Source organism: Puntigrus tetrazona, chromosome 8 (assembly GCF_018831695.1).
Source record: "Puntigrus tetrazona isolate hp1 chromosome 8, ASM1883169v1, whole genome shotgun sequence".
In the NCBI taxonomy this organism is placed as follows: domain Eukaryota; kingdom Metazoa; phylum Chordata; class Actinopteri; order Cypriniformes; family Cyprinidae; genus Puntigrus; species Puntigrus tetrazona.
This window is the reverse complement of record NC_056706.1, coordinates 10,786,674-10,804,290: the sequence shown is the minus strand read 5'-3', so window position 1 is coordinate 10,804,290 and position 17,617 is coordinate 10,786,674. Positions and strand designations below refer to the sequence as shown.

Sequence of the window (17,617 nt, the reverse complement as noted above, 5' to 3'; positions counted from 1 at the left end):
AGCTACAATATTCAATAATAAAAAAGTGTAAGATGGGAATTTAGAATTCACTTTTTGACCTAAATGCGGAGAATGAAATTCAAGTTCACTCTTGAGAACAAAGTAATTCTGTTTAGCGATGCTAAACTTCAGCTTCAAGTGATCTAATGTACGTCCCCGTTATCAATCAGTTTCTTCCTTTCTCTCTCTCAGCCACATTTTATTTAGAGCATGACTGAGCATCCACTTGACCAGACTTAAACTCCAGAGATTTGCATTAATCTTCTCCCTCGTAATTTTTAATAACCCTTGCGATTACATTCTCTCTCTGCACATTAATGATCTAATATTTCTAAATGTTATGCTGCGAATTGTAAACCGTGGCTGGAAGACATGTTTTTATTGCGCGTAGATTTACTGTTGCCCCTCTTCCGTGGTCATTACCCTTTATTTGTTTATATGAAGAAAAGCGAGCCATTCTGGTGTCTGTCTGTCTGCGGGGGTTTCCATGGAAATGGCATTTCAAAAACGGAAAATTGTAGCATTTTTATTTTTTTTTTTCCGTCGAAGAGTTTCATTTAATCACCTACAGATGTAATGTCACAAATTACAAGCTTGTCAGGTTCCAACGTGTTTTTCCACGTGTCAAAAAGCAAAACCAAACTGCCCAAAGGGATGGGAAATATGACACCGCCATAAAAAGCACTGGCGTGATAAGGGAAAATTAAACACATGGGAAGCCGGCGATTGTGTGCACGGTAGATGAAATGTCCACAGGGTCATGTGAGATGCATGTAGCGCAGAAGCAGGCAGACAGTTGTTTGCTTTTAGGCTTGCGTTACATCAAACGCAGCTCTTGCTGCTTTGAAGTGTCAGACTTTAACCAATGGCACCCTTCTGCCCTTAAACATTCAGACAGCAGCACTTTACTGTCTTTTTCTCCTCCCCTTCTCTACATCCTTTCGCTCCTTCTGTCCCCTGTTATGTGTTTCATAATTTCATGTCACTCACATAAATGGACCATCACTCTTTACAGATGTTTTATGTATGAGTAGACTGATAACATCACAGGACAGTGCACTTTCACAGCCTTGACTTCCAGAGCTGTTTATGCACGTGGAAGATGCTTTTATTCAAAGTGACTAACCGTACAGTATTTATCTATCCGTTTATACAGTATAGCTATCGTAATGATTCTTAAGAGGTTGAATACGGTTCAATAAGCCATATATCTTATAGCGCATTTTCTGATTTTCCATCCTTTGTGTTCCGCCGAAGAGAGAAAATCATCGAGGGAAGGACACGAGGGAGTAAATGATGACAGAATGTTCATTTTGGGTCTTAAATAAAGCTTGCGCCTCCTAACCTCGTCGGACTGAAGTGAATAGGATCTGTCTGTGCTGGAAATGCAGTGACGTGGCTCCGTATCACTATCTGCACTAGCCACCTATTCAGAAGTGGACAGGATGGACTACAGACAAATGGACTAAGCTGTAAAAGAAGTGCCCTCTTTTTGTAGGTACCTACAATGGCACTCTATCCTTTGAATAGGCTATTTATTCCACCAGGCCAGCCACAAGAGGATGGGTCTCCCTTTTTGAATTTTGCTTAATTGTAAGGTCTCTTTATTTGCACTTGAAACATAATTCCTACCCACCGGAAATGATTTAGACAACTTTTATTGGTTTTAATACACTATATAGCCAGTACAGTTGAATAATGCACAGATTTAACGTGCACTGTAAAGAAAATTCTGTAGTTTTTCTAGTTGCCAGAATAATTTAGTAAAAAAAATACAGAAAAACTGTAACTTTTACAGTATGAAACTGTTATTTTACACAAATAACACAAGCAGAAAGTATATGCTAATATATAAAGTCATTCATGCAAATGCAAAACACCTTTGTGATAACACGCATAAAACGTTCATTAAACAACAGAAGATGTAACGCAATGCCCAAATGTACATAACTGATAACAAATACTAAAAAACATGATTAAGCTCAATACTTTCAAATTGGGAGTGTCATGCAAGGAATTATAGGAAATCAGTTTAGAGTTTTTGACTGTAAATTATACATTGATTTGTTCTATTTACTTCCAAAAAAGTGTACAATTAACAGCATTTTACAGTAAAATTACATTAAATGTCTGGATTTACAGTTTTTCCCTGTATATAGCACAGGAACGGTTATCCATTTACCTTTTTTCCCATAGTGTTTTTACAAGATTTTACAGTTAAAATTACACTTATTGTTTTTACAGTATGGTGAAATGACTGCAGTTACTATCACTAAAGTGAATCATTTACTGACATCAACACCAAAGAGAACAGACCAGAATAACTCTTTTGAAATCTCATGTGTTTTAAAGTCCTTTTACTTTACAGGATGTGTTATCGAATCAACCATTTTTGAATCATTTCATTTTGCTATTCAGTTCTTTTTTTAATGTTCAAAGCGAGAAATTCAAAGGGTCTTAACGTGTGTAAATTAAGTAGCATCTTAATTTGTGCTCTGAAGATAAACGAAGGCTTTTTTTTGGAAAGACGCGAGGATAAGTAATTAACGACAGAATGTTCATTTTTGGCTGAACTAACCCTTTAAAAAAAACAACAACTACATTTTGGGCATTTCTTTATTAGCTCTCATCCTGTCTAATGACAGTGTGGTATTTGTGTATCAAGATGCGGCTCTGAGAGTTTAAACTGCTTTTCATCTCCACTCTTATATCCAGCCTGGTCAGAGGTCAACTTAAAGCCTGTATGTGAAAGCTATGGATTTCACCCAGATTTCTTATCTACACCAATGAATATATACTTAAGCTAATCTTGTTCAGCATTCAGGGGTGGCCAACTGCAGACGCAGGATATACACAGCCTCATTAATTACTCTAACCAGCTGGGTAATTACCACAGCCATAAAGCCATCAGTCATTCCTAAACTGGACTTAAAGAAGGAGTACCACTATCTAGTAGGCCACTATCTACACAGATCTAGGCAGGACTTTTTAGTTCAAGCATTATTAAGGTGCATTTGGGTTAACTCTCTGGTGTGATTGAGTGGAGAGGTTCACCCACGGCAATTATACTTTAGTCGTATTAGCTCCTGGAAATCACGTATTTCATATTCTGAATATTCCACACTTGCCGACGAACTCTGGCCTACCACAACTGCTGACAGTTTACATCAAGGACTTCTGTGAGAAGATTTGGATGCGCATTTAAAAAAGAGAAATTATTGTATTAATGGTGATCATTTATGAATCTGTTTACTGGCAGAACCCCTTTAGGAGTCAAAACACGGAACGCATTTGTTACACCTGAGCAGAAAACATCAAACATGCATCATCAGCAAAGTTGTCCCCTGCTTTAGGCCAAAACGTAGAGTTCACTCAACCTGTTTCACACTAGAGCATTGTTCATTATGAAACCACGACCTGTGGCATGTTAATTGAACATGGAGAATAAATTACTGTATATTGCAATAACTGTGTAGAGGAAAGACGGAGGAAATATAACTGAACAGAGGCTTATTAATCATGGTACTTCTTTCCGTTTTTATCTGTTTTTCATTTCGGTTCTTGTTTCACATGTCAGTCCGGCTGTCTTTTTTTTTTTTTTTCTGATAATTTTCTCAGGTAAGTAAAAAAAAGAAGTCTGAAACATCTGTGGAAATTAATAAAAATGTCCATCAGGTTTCCATGTGCAATTCCATGTGTCAGGTTTCAATGTGTAATATCCATTATTTCTATTACTGTAGTGTTTCTAATATGTTGCTAACTCAATCTGTCTATAATTTGTTCTTCAAATATGAAAGAAAAAGGAATACACATTTTTAATGTTTTCATATTATACTGCCACACAGATTTTTGTTTTTATTTTTCATAAGCATCGGGAGTTGCATAAACGACTGAATTGAATTAACCTAGTTAAACAGATTTTTGTTCAAAAGAAATAATGTAATCTACAAGGATCTTTTCTTTTATACCAGAAGTATTACGCTAGAGTGGCCTGATTTCAGTCACAGCCAGGGAAATATCTAATCAAATATCAATGAAACAACAAATATAGAAGTATATTTTCTATTCGGATGGTTTTGGGTAATGTGTGTCAGCGCCCCGTTTCAGATCTGATTCGTAAAATGTATTTGTTTGTGAATGAGACTATATTGCTTGGGACGAATGTTTTTGATCCAGTAAAATTAACAGATTCCCTAAAATATTTTTTTGTTCATGAATCGGAATGTTTTGATTCACTAAAAGTAATCGTTCAAGTGAATCGTTTGGTCATAAATCTGACTCCTCAACGTGGTTTGTTTGTAAGAACCTGTTTTTTGGGGGGTTTGCGCGCGGTGCACGGACAAATAACGGGAACAACGTTTTATACGACTGTTACACGCTCCATTCTTCCATGCCATTCACTTTTTACCACAACCTTGCAAATCTGGGTTTTGTTTCAAGCGCCGAAAGAAAACGTCGAGCACGCAACAACGCGCACGTGCAAGAGCGCGATCGGAAAGGAAGGCGTATCTCCAGCGGCGTTCAGAAAAACGATGTTTCTCACTTGATTGCCAAGCCTTGCGCTTTAGTCATTAGTGCAATACCTCAAAGCAGCAACACGTTTCTTCCCCCTTCTGGATGTGCCCCTCTAGGTATGTCAGTATTTTAACGATTCTTGTTTCAGCAGGCTTTTGAACTCAAACACGTTGCCCAATTTAGATTTGTAAGCCGGAGGACTCTGACCTTGTGTTTCTAAATCAGGATTCCAAAAATCTGCAGCGCTCTGAGGCCCAGTGCATCCATGGAAACTCTCCATAAAACACCTGTCAGACCTGCTCCAGTTCAAACACCTGCTGCAGGAATCGCAGTTTACCATCGGGGGTAAGGGCACGGGCTTTATTCTCTATGGCACTGGAGATATACGGAGAGTTGCAACAAAAAAATGTATTTGAAACTGAACAGGGGTAGAAGAGCGTTGCTGCAGGAAACCAAAATAGCCTGTAAGTGGAACAATATGTGTGTTTGTGCATTTATGAGCTGGAGATCATTTCAAGTGCTTGCAAATGACAACACTGCTTTTTCATCTTGTGCGTTTGCCTTAAAATGTCTTGACACTAAGTGGCATTTATTAAGCTTTTTCGTTCCCAAGCATTAGTCACCTCAGCTGTTAGTCTCTCTCACAAATGTAAATTCTCTCTGCTGAAAAGAACATTTAAGGTTTAAGCTAGTTAGTGGTAAGTCTGTACTTAACCAGCTGGGGTGTCTACGCAACTCTGGTTAAGCTAGTTCTTAAACCTCATTGGATAGCCAGCATACAATGTTTAGGACCAGCATCATATGCTAGTCAAGCGTTCTGCCTACATCTCTTTGTTCTCTTTCAATCTACAGTGTAAGTGCTTCTACCTGACCAGGCTTCTCTAAATTTTGTGTAAGCACAGGGAGGTCAAAGGTCAGCTCCCCTGTAAGTAGATATGGCATTTTGGAGTTAAATGACAGGTAAATAATTCATACAACATGCCATGGTTCTTGGGCATGCTCTGGGGGAACTTGTCTACTGTATTATTTAAATTGTTAGGCCTTTTATCAAGAGAAATATCAAATATTAATCTCTGCTGGAGACCACACCACCCCTGAGTTTCTGATCAGAGCTGCAGCGCCACATAGATTCTGACAGCTTCTAGAACACCAACACGTATTAAAAGACACACCAGCCACTGGGTTATTGATGTTTAACAGGGAGGAGAGTAGCAGCCGTTTGGGAATTGAAATGGCAATTCCCCTTTTTAAGGCTCTTTTAAAGGCTGTGTTCCCTTTTGCTGAATAGATAAATATGGCTTCCACAGACCGCCCTCCTACATATCTGGGATTACTCCAGTTACTCTGAACTTCTTCAGAGTCCCAATTTTAAAGTGTCAGTATGATATAAGGACACATGGGTTATTCAAGAACATCAAAGCGACCAAATTCTTTTTATTTCGCAGCATGTAACATTTTCTATAAAGCTATTTTTGTTTAAATTACTTATTAAAATAAACTTAACTCTACAGTAGGGTTGTTTAACATGCAGTAATACATAATACAGAAATCGAAAAATCTAGTGGATAACTAAAACACTGAATGAATCAACTGAAATGATTCTTATTAAAGAGTGATTCAGGGTGAAGAACTGATTTTTTTTTTTGCTGATGTAGTCCAGTGAATAATCTAATCTGGTAATTAAAAAAGGTTATGCATTGAGAAATTCAAGAATGCATTTGAATTTTGTTCTACTACTACTTATTTTTTCAATGTCCATTTAATGCTATACTCATCTTCCACAATAACGTCTTTGAAGGTTTTTTGTTTCCTCTAAATCATTTTATGAATAATTGTATTACTTAATTATCATGTCGCATAATTCATTACTTTGATTTATCTTAATTTTGCATATCAGCTGCAAGTTCAGAGCATAGCAGTTTAGTGTGTTTCAAGTATAACATTTTAAGAATCAGATGAAAGTAGGGGTTGTTCAGTATTGAGAGATGGGATGCAGTGCTGTATGCTAAACACAGCTCTTTCCACACAGCTGGGTTTAGCAGTCTCTTCCCTGGAGACTCTGGACAGAGAACGCTGTTTAGAAACAAATTCCCAAGAGATCACACACTCCTGCAGGGAACCCAATACACACTGTCCGAAAGCAGAACAAGAATAGGGCATTTGTTTCTAGCACAAGGGGATTGGGACAGGCTGAGGTTAGTTAACTGAGTAATAAGCTGAGTCATAGGTGTCATTTATGGTCTGGACATTGGGGACTTTTTGCCATGGCTGAATTTGTCCCTTGTGGCAGGTGTGTATTTATTGCACAGTATGAATATTGAGTGTTCATTCCATGAGTGTGTGTTAACAATGTGTTCGGACGTTAGATGGTGTTTTATTTATTTTTTAATTTTTTTGCCTGGATGACTGGTTAAAAATAATTGTTTAAATGACACAATCGATTGGGGTCAGTAAATCTTATAATTTTACAAAAGAATAAGAAAAGAGGGGGGGGGGATAATAAAGATTCCAGACCAAAGAAATATGTATCACAGTTTCCACAAAATTATAAAGCAGCACAACTGTTTTTGACATTGATAATAACAACAAGAATTATTAGAATTTTTTTTCGTTTAGTTCAGCATGTGTGAATGATTTCTGAAGGATCGTGTGGCACTGAAGACGGGAGTAATGATGCTGAATAAACAGAAATAAATGACAGTTTAAACTGTATTTTGATTAAAAAAAAAACCCTGCTAATTTAAATTGTGATAATATTCAATATTACTGTTTTTGATTGAAAAAATGCAGCATAGGTGATGTCCTAACCAGCGCATATTAGGTGATTTTGGGTTGATGCGATAAGCATCAATGTAACGCAATCAAATATAAAATATGAAATACTTACATTTGTGGCAGGATTCCATATGTTCAGTGCTGAAATGAAACATTGTCATATTTAGGGTGTTAACATAAATTGCTCACTTAATAAAATACTATAAGAACTGATTTGTGGCTTCTGTTAGCCATTAACCAGACTGTGAATGATACCAAACAGACAAGCGAAGCACTCTGAAACCGCTATAAGTGTGTGTTTAAAAGCGATACGTGCCTTTATTACCTCAACATATCTCTCCGTAGCACCAAAAAATGAAGCGAAGGATGTGTCCATGTTAGAATGGATCCTTATTGATTGCAATAAGCATGGCAAATGACCTCTGAGGTATTTTTAGACGCCGACCATATGACTGAGAAGGAAGCAGCCGCTGATTTCCATGAATGAAGAATGAGTGGCTTTTTAAAGCCTTAAGATGGATGTGTGCTTCAGGGTGGGTTGGTAATTACTTCTGCAAAGGGTCCGGACTGAAGGGCTCTGTGATTGAATTGTTTGCTGACGGAACGGCCTCTGCCATCCTTAACTTAAAGAGCAAAATGCCATAAATCATGCGCACAGATCCCAGCCGCCTCCCACGACACTCCTAATTTCTTTAGCCCCGTTTTTATTTCCTTAAAAAATTTCTCGCCATATAAATTGACGTGCAGCGTGAAGGAGATGAGAGGAACGGTAACGGTCGTTCCAGGTCTTTGACGATACTTGGCTAAAGAATAATAGTAACATTCGACATTTATGTTCTTGCCAATACGTAGCCATCGTCAAATATAATTTAAATAATCACACTGTGACTAAATTGATAACGTAAGTCATGAGACGAGCTGATACTTGTGGGCCGTGGGTGATGGACCCTCAGGCCTTGCATGGAAAGCCTGCTTTTGATGGGAAGCGCTTAAGAAGACCAAATCCATTACAGTAGTTCCTAATTTAAAAGGAAAGCCTTCAGATAAATGTACTATGAGTGTTTCATATTTTATTCATTTTTATCACAGATGCTACAACAACAAAGAGAGTAGAATGTGCTGTAGTTGGTGTGGGTTGTCACCAGGAGCACTTAGGGTCACGATCGCAGTAGATGTGGTATAACTGAAGAGACCTCTTGATGGAATTCCTCATACCAGGAAAGCTTATAAAAAGTTAAGTTCAAGACTAATGAAGCACTGTTACTGTAGAACGTCTGAAACGGTTACCGCATTTAATGACACAAAGTAACTGTGAAAGGAAATTAGCCTACCATATAAACCATTGTTATATAAGCGTGTTTATTCATTTTCTGATATATAGCAGCTGTTGCTGTGTAGATTTCAATGTTCGAGTAAAACTGATGACGGCGTAAAAGGGAAAGATGACTCGGCATTTATTGAACGTGTATGGCTGGAGCCCAATTTTTGGTTTTGGCCCCTTTTTTGTTGTAAGTACAAACATTTGTTTTTTTTTTAATATCATCTTTTGTGTTCCATCGAAGAAAGAAAATCATACAGATTTGCAGTAACATGGAGGCGCATGTACACCTACGCAATGCGCATCTGTACCGGCAGTGCTGCAGCTAGCATGCAAACGTTGCTTTAGCTTGCTCGCATGTCACAGGCCTCTTTCCTATTTCTGCATAACTACAGTGACTAAAATAAACTCCAGTTCCCTCTGGCATGAACTGGGACAGAGCCAGCCTCTTCCTTTCTCACTGCACTGAACATTAATCTACACAGCCGTGTCAGGCGCTAGCTAGCTTGCGCTCGCTTGAGCCACGCGGGGTTCGGTGAGGGTGCCCACTGTCTGGCCTTTCAAGGCCTTTAAAAGTTTACGAAGGAATACAGCTCAATTATTTAAGCCTTGTTTGCCAGTAAAAAATGGAAACAGATGTTAACCTTTTAACTTAAAAGCTGTTTCGTTCGAGGTGTGAACGTCACTTTGTGGTGTGTAAACAAGTTTTGAAGAGTGTTGGGCGGAGAAATTATGCATTGTGACATCATAACTCATAATGTGTAAATATTTGTATGTAGATATGTTTTTGATTAATAGTCATGCATTGATCTGGAGTCTTTTTGTATATTTTAGTCATTGCTACATGAGTCAGCAGTAGACGATCAGTTATGGGCAGTTGGCCTGATTGTCATAGTTTGGGTAGGAACACATTTGTTAGCATTTTGTTTTATTTCACTGAGACAAAAGCCAGGAAAAGTGTTACAATTGTAAGCTGTGCTTAGCATAGACTTGTCTGAATACCCATTCTTGTGGTCTTGGCCACTTGCGAGTGTGTGCATGTGACAGGAAGTGTTCAGGACTCTCGTGCCACAAAACTTAACACAAAATATATCCACACTATCTCTAATAGCACTTTGGAGTGGTGTTTCTTTCAACATGTTCAGGAACTCACTTGCCTCAAAAATGCAAGGAACACCATAAGTTGAGTGAATATAGATATACTTTGATAGCAAAGCATGAAGTGTTGCAGATGGCACAGAGATGAGTATGTATATTTTGTAAAATGTGTGCAGCTGCATTTTACAGCTTAATCCAAAGCACCACAAATAAAAAGCCTGTTTCCCTATTAACCCTGTAGGGCTGGCCCTCTAGGAGGCATCTTCTTCTGATGACTCCGATAAGAACTTAAATTACACTTTCAGTTTTGATTGCACAGATAAGAGCAATACATCAATCAAATCTGTAAAGGGTCTGCTTTTACTTGTATACACACATAACAACACAATTTTGTGCATTTATAAGACAAAGAAAGGCGTAATTAAAATGAACTGAAACTCAGCAAATACTCCCCAATGAGACATTATATATATATATATGCATTTTAAAAGTATTTCCTATCTGCTGACTATGACGAGTGCCGAAGTGAACATAATAATAACTAAAATACCAAATTCAAGCATTACTGAATCGTATTGTAATCCCTGCTAATAAAAAAAAATCTATGCCTAAGAATTTGAATTCCTTTTAGATCCCAAATATCTTTCATGAAGCTGTGGGGACCAAATCATCCATGATGGAAAAGCCTGTGATTCAAAAAATTAGAGAACGTTTGCACGTTCCTCTTCTGTTTCATGTCAATCAGTGTGTGTGTGTGTGTGTGTGTGTGTGTGTGTGAGAGGACTTGTGTTATCACAAGTCCACACTCTCAAAATGCTATGGATACTGATTCAGCAGCGCTCGGAGGCTGACAGCCCGTGGAGATGGAATATAGTGCTGTAAGCTCTAAGTTCAGCTGAGGGAAATGGAGACTCGGAGGTTGCATTACTGTGTGTCAGCGTTACGTAAGACTTGATTATCACATCTGCGTCTTTGCCTGCCAAGTTTTCCAATCACTGCACACAAAAGTCTCAGCCGTTTACTACTGTTACACAAGGGATGCCATGCCAAATCTGTATCTCTTAAATAAATACACTTTAATATTGTGTACAACACGCGTGTGTCAGTGAGATGATAGATTATTGCGAGTTTACGAAACTAAATTGTGCATTGATTTCCTCTCTGCTGTCACAGTTTTCCAGCTTAGAGTGTGCATGCGTGAGTGTGGGTGAGAGCGTGCATGCGTATGTATCATCACATGCCTACGTGCGCACAAGCACCAGAACGAAGCGATTTCCACAGAGAGAGAGCGACTCAGAGGAAGCAGTACGGGTCTGCAGCCACATATGGGCCTTCTTAAGGGATTTTCCTTTTCCCTCCCCTGACTGCGCAAGCTCTGCCTGTCTCTGTAAAGCCTGCTTAAAGTCTTTAATTATATTATATAAGCCAAAAGATCAAGGAAGCGTATTGAGAGTGTCCTCTGGAGCACATCACTTTGTGTGGTGGGATTTCGAAGCTCTCGTTCTCAGCCCTCCATCATGAGCACTAATTCGCTTTATTCGTACTGCCTCTCCTGCCTTTGTGTCTTCTACCTCCAGATGAGCATGTGTCAGTCTCCCATCAAACCCTAGATCTACAGTGCAGCTTACAAGAATCAATGATCTGGGAGCCGTTGAATCGCTTCACTTGATGCTCAGTGTCATGTTGAATCAGATCTTCCTAAAATCTGACATCTTGGCTTAAGCTCTATACACAACTTGGCATTTATGCCTTGATCTGACAGCATCTGTATTAAGGGTCATTCCGTCCAGTAAATAAAATATTATAGGCTCGCCATAGTTATCAGGCCTTGTGTTCTGTTTGAGGTCTGAGGGTCCCTGAGGCCGTTTTTAAGTGGGTTGAAATATATTTTTATCATTGATATATCAGTATGAGTTTTTTTAAAATCTTTTAGAACTCATTATAAAAGTAATATGATGCTGAAACCAAAATAATTTCTGTTAGCTTATTACATTTAGGGTCTCCGAGACCTCAGATATAAAATGTTAATTAATGCATTGTATTTTATCATTATATGACTGCTGTACACACTTGAGCTTGACTTAATTATGTTTTCTGCATTGTTTTTTTTTTTTTTTTTTTTTGAGGAGTCAGGCTGACCACAAGCCAGTGTTATTGATAACTAAATATGGAAACATTTATAAATCCTTCTTGCTCCTTCCCACACTGAAATATGTTTAGTTGAGGTACTACAATGACTTTTTTATATAAACGTGGGTGTGTGTTTGTAATATATATTGTATTGTGTGTGTGTGTGTATGTGTGTGTGTGTGTGTGTGTGTGTGTATATATATATATATATATACACACACACACACACACACACACACACAAAGCTAAATACATTAATTACAAACACTGTAAAAGTGTATTAAACTAATTGAAATAATAGATATTACTTACAGTGATGCTTTGAGATAAAACGAAGTGGTATAATTTAATTGATTTCTGTCAATCTGATTAACTGGTATTGTATCCATGTAACTAAAATGGGCCTTAAAAGGAGCACACATCAGAAAAAGGAAAAAAAAGAGGCCCAGTCAGCAAACATTATTGTAGCTTTGGGTTTCCCATATGATTGATAGACACTGTTTACAAATTAATAGTTCATATTATAATTAGAAGTGCTTGCTATGCGTTATTACTCTTTGGCATGTAACTTGTCCTGGTGCGGTGAGGATGAACATTTCCTCCAAACTTTTAAAACTCATCTATACACAACACACTCTGTAGAAGTATTTAAGCTATATCTAAATGTTTTAAAAGCCAATGAACCTTTCTCTGTCCTCTAGGTCCAAACACAGTCTTAAACTCACTAGACTCGGATCAGATTGTCAATGTTTAGGTAGAGTCTGGGATTGAAGTCTGGTAAACAAAGCCGTCTGGTTTGAGGGTGCTGATTTTATAGATGACTGCCGGGAACTCAGGGAGAGTGAATCGAGCTCTGAACAGCATAAAACAGAATATTGATCACTTTAATTATAAATAGGATTTCATTTGCATCACAAAAGAAAGGAAGAGGAAGTTAAAGTTCATCTGTGGTCGTCTGGCTGCAAGGTTGGATGGCAGAGTAAATGCGCCAATAATTCAAATACCACACAGTCTGTTTATATTAAATAATCAGGTGAAGTTGTCAGTCATTTTTAAAAAATGCATTGTAAATTTAACCTTTTTAGAAAATCACTTATTGGTAATTCTAAATATTATTACATGTCCTTCATCTGTGAATGGTTAATGAAGTCGAATTTTACACCGATGTTCGGACTGCAAAGTACACTGAAGTTCAGCAAGCGCTACTTTTGACTAATGGCATTTACAGTGCAAATGCTGTAGTTATGCTCCGTCGACTTCTAAAAAATAGTTTACTTTAGATTTGCTTATCTAATCTGTTCTGGATGCCTGCTGATGTTATGCTAGCAAAATTAGCTTGAATATTTCTGCCTCAAACTCCCTCACATGTGCTGGTCATCGTGAGTTAAACACTGTCCAAAGAGCATGAACTCCAGTGCTCTCTGGGCAGTTAAAAATAAACATGGGGCATCGTCGGCTGGGGAGGGTTTCTTCCTCTAGCTCTGGAAGTCTTACAAGTCAGCTGAACAATAATTACATCTCCTGAGAATCTGGGATGAGAAAGTTTCTATATTGAAGAGTTTTTGGAGCACATTCGATTCGGCAGGAGAGTTCTCCACAGTGGAAAGGGAATAATTGCTTGTTATCAAAGAAGAAGAAAAGATTTTGATTTGTATTTGTCATCGGCATATCCTGGGGTGCAAGCTTTTGTTGGAGCGGAAATTAGCTCAGTTGAATAACCGTCTTTGACCAAAACATTGAGAAACGCTTCATTTACAAGTGCGAACTGATACAAAAGTCCAGATTTAGGCTCTGTTTACTCCTGGTTTAAAAATCCGTCTCAGGTGATCCGATCGCAAGTAGTCAGCAGAGACGCATTGCTATTTACGCCTGGCAGCATCTCAAATGTGTGTCATGTGGCCATTTGTGACCATATGTCTTTCGCTTCCATGTCTTTGTGCTTTTAAGCCCCAAAACTGGCAAAGTTAAAAACGCTGGTTTTAGCAAAATGAATGATTTATATGTAAATAGACTGTTCTTTATTGCCCAGGATGCCCCAGAACTGCTAGTTAACTACTATTGCTACTGTTTTGCTGTGCAATAAAACTTGTTTTTATGTATTTAAGGAAAGTAGTAGTAGTGAACAACAAAACCCTGCTGAAAAATCAGCATATGCTTGTTAGGTATGTTTTGAAGCTGGAATGCTGGTTTAAGCACATTTCTCCAAACAACACATTTTATCTCCCTAATATGAGGAAAATATATGGTGCAGCCCTACTGATTTTAAACCCTGTTTATTTGGTTAAACATGTTTGCTGCTATTTAGCATATGCTGTCCTTCCAAAACAATTGTGGTTCTAATTGCAACCTGGGGTTTGGAGCCTTGATTAAGGGCACCCTGGTGATAAAGCAGGTCTGTGATCTCCATATAACTTCACTTTGAGGGTCACCCCCATTTGAGATCCTTCAAATCATGCTAATAATCTTTGATTAAATAAGAATAAAATACAGCTGAAGCGATAGATCTAGTAATTGCGATTTGCACGGTTATTGTAATGACCAGATTCCCATCTAGGTTTGTAGTGGCGTATCTGTCCGGTGCATTCAGTCAGGGCTAAGGAAAAACAACTCTGTGGGGAACCCAGCGTGAGCTGTAACTGCTGCAAATCCACATTGTGACAGGATGTGTTGACACAGGATGGCTCCTTGTACTAAATGATGGGGTATAGTGGAGTCCACAAAGCTCCTCAGCTTAGTCTCAAAGTCTTTGCGCAGGGAACACAATAAAAGCATCAGCCGTTTTCAGCGCTGTGCATTCAGATCAGACTCTGGCAAGACATCGAACAGCAAACGTACCCATAAAATATTAATGTCACAGTTGAAGAAATAGTGCTTGTGCAGATCGGCGAGCTCCACTGAGAGTGTCTGAATCCGCCTCACTTTCCTGCTGGATAAAGCCTCATTCCTCAAACCATTGACAGCCAGGCCGAGTAGTACCCGCTGTATACAACCAACTAACACTTCAAACACAATTCACCATTCTCCTCCTCTTCCTCAGCCCTGACTTCTCTGACAGCTCTTGTTAGGATACCGTTCAAGTTTTGTCTTGCTATATACGCTTGTGCTCAAAACTTTGGAGTCATGATTTTTTTTTATATATAAATTAATACATTTAATTAGGGGTGGGCATTTACCAGTAGGCATGACTAACCAGTAGAAATTTGTCAACTGGTAGATTTTGGACTATTGTCATGTTACGGTTATACAACATGATGTTGCTATGCTACATTGTCATTTAATTTTTTTTTTTTACATAAAACGTAAATACAATATAAAATAAAACCTTATTTAAAGCAAAAATAACTGTGATATGTAATGCTACTGTGAAATAAAATTACTGATATCATGATATAAGATTTTGCATAAATTGTCCACATATATATATATATATATATATATATATATATATATATATATATATATATATATATATATATATATATATATATATATATATATATATATATATATATATATATACGTGTATGTATATGTATATGTGTATATGTGTATGTATATATGTATATGTATATGTGTATGTATATATGTATATGTATGTGTTTTCATCATTGATAAGAAATGCTGCAGAAATGCCACTTGCTCTTACTCTACACTGGGCAAAATGTGAGTGATCAGTAATACCTGTTTATGTACGAGTGTACAGTATTCAGATTCATTGTCATAATTAGTATTTTAATAGATGAACATTAATAATAATACACAGACAAGGAGGCCTTGTTATCTGATTAGTAAAAGCTTTTTATAATGCTTGAACTGATGGCATATTTATTTTGGAAAGTAAGTGACCCACTCTGAGAATCTTGACCTCACTGTCTAGAGAGTCCCAGAGGATGCTACTAAGTGTACTACCGTGTGCTGAAACAATACAGATATTATAGCTCAAAAAAGTTTTCGGTAAACATTTCACTGTCACAGTGCATTATCATACACCATCGAGGCATTACAATCCACAGTATTTCATCAACCAAGAATATAGGCCTACACAATATTCTCAAATTCATCTTGAGGAAAAACGTCATTGACCAAGGTTATCATAATCATCTAATCTTACAGATAAATGCTGTGAGCGCGAATCATTTTGGCGAGATGGCATCTTTACAGTCATTGGATGACAAATAGTCATGGGGAGAGAACTGGCACGGCTGTAATGACAGTGTGGATCCATGCACTCTAAAACACTCTATTAGCCATCTGTTTAGTTTACAAAGTGATTCATAACAAATGATTTCCTTGACTCAATAGAGCTCCCTAACTTAATTTACTGGCATATCCTATGGTACGAGACTGTTAAGGAGCAATCCAGGTGGATTTCTCGTAGCGGGCATCTGGTGAATTTTACCTAACATCTTAGTTTTATCTTTGTTTAATGCTCTGAATGTTCACGACTGGAAATCTTTGACCTGTACAGGTCCTAAGAGTGAGTCTGCACCAGCTAAAGCTGAATCTCCACATATAATATTTAAAAGGATCTGAGGTCAGTCTGTAACCGATTACGGTTCCCTCCTGCATCCAGGCTGCTCGGTTTAGAATCTTTTCAGCTTACTAGGAAATTCAGTAAAGACATTCTCAAAATGGTACCATGGAAATTATATTAATCATTTCTTTTATAGATGCACAATATCTGATTTTTGCCGATGTCCAATGTTAATATCAATATGCCAATATTTTTTAAAACATTTTAGCCAATAGTCGATACCGATACTGCTATATATGTAAACAATGGCTCTCCTGTGTGGAAATTCAAAACTAATTATTAGCATTATATATGTCTAAAGTATCATCTAAATTTCTTTTCACGTTTCTAAAAGCAGTTTGCAAAGACAGTAAAAACTCAGAGCTTCCTGTTTGCTCTCTTTATTGTAAAAAAGCACAAAGTTTTGTTGATATGGTGATCATACACAAATAAAAGTAGACCAAAGTTGTGTATTACTATTACTTAACTGGAAAATATGCAAGTGCTTCCGTCAACCCTTTTGCTGACCCCAAATATTTAAAGTTTGAAAATGAACAGATTTACATGAACATGTTTACTTTTCAAGCCTTTCTCTTTTTTTTTTCTCACAAAATTTTACATTTACATGGATTGGACTAAAACAGATGTTTTTGATTCATTAAAAAGCCAACTCAGAGTCAGTTGTTGCTTGTAATTTTGTAAATCTTGTAAATTTGATTTAGTCTTGAGTTTTGAAAAAAATTTAACTGATTCACAGAAATGCACTGAACTTGCCAACTCTTGTACTGTTTGTTAATTAAGTTTAAATAAGAGGCGCTATTGAAACCTCTGTCTTAACTTTCATAAGGATAGAAATTCAGTCCCTTCAGCAAAACCATTACAAATATGTCTTGATTACTTGCTGTATCACCTAGTGTTCTTTTTTTAGACTTATTTCTTAAGATAAGTCCCACTAACATGTCGGCATATTATTTCTTGCAGCCAAACTCTGTTCTTTGATCTCAAGACAGATTCATTAGATTTCACCTTTTAGCACAAAAATAATGTTCACCTTCTTTTAAAAATGCAATTAGAGAGTTTGCTAAACCCCACTGAAGTTATTCACTTCATTCTTTGGTATGATTAGCCTCAGAGGGGCTGGCTTTCATTTAAAGGGAATTTGTTTACTACAGATCTAAGAGGGACTGGCTAATGTGTTGGGATCGCTTTTAACATCTCCTTTTTCTCCTTTCCCCTTTGCACCTGCCTTGTATTAATTGGCAATTATG

At 37.5% G+C, this 17,617-nt stretch overlaps 1 long non-coding RNA gene across 1 annotated transcript in view; it reads left to right on the top strand.

Moving 5' to 3' along the window:
• The first annotated feature begins 4,327 nt into the window (after positions 1-4,327).
• Positions 4,328-17,617, top strand: part of LOC122350960 — a 44,575-nt gene continuing 31,285 nt past the window's right edge. The window contains exons 1-2 of the long non-coding RNA XR_006251661.1: positions 4,328-4,631; positions 4,741-4,860. This is a non-coding gene — a long non-coding RNA (uncharacterized LOC122350960). The remainder of the gene's footprint in view (positions 4,632-4,740; positions 4,861-17,617) is intronic.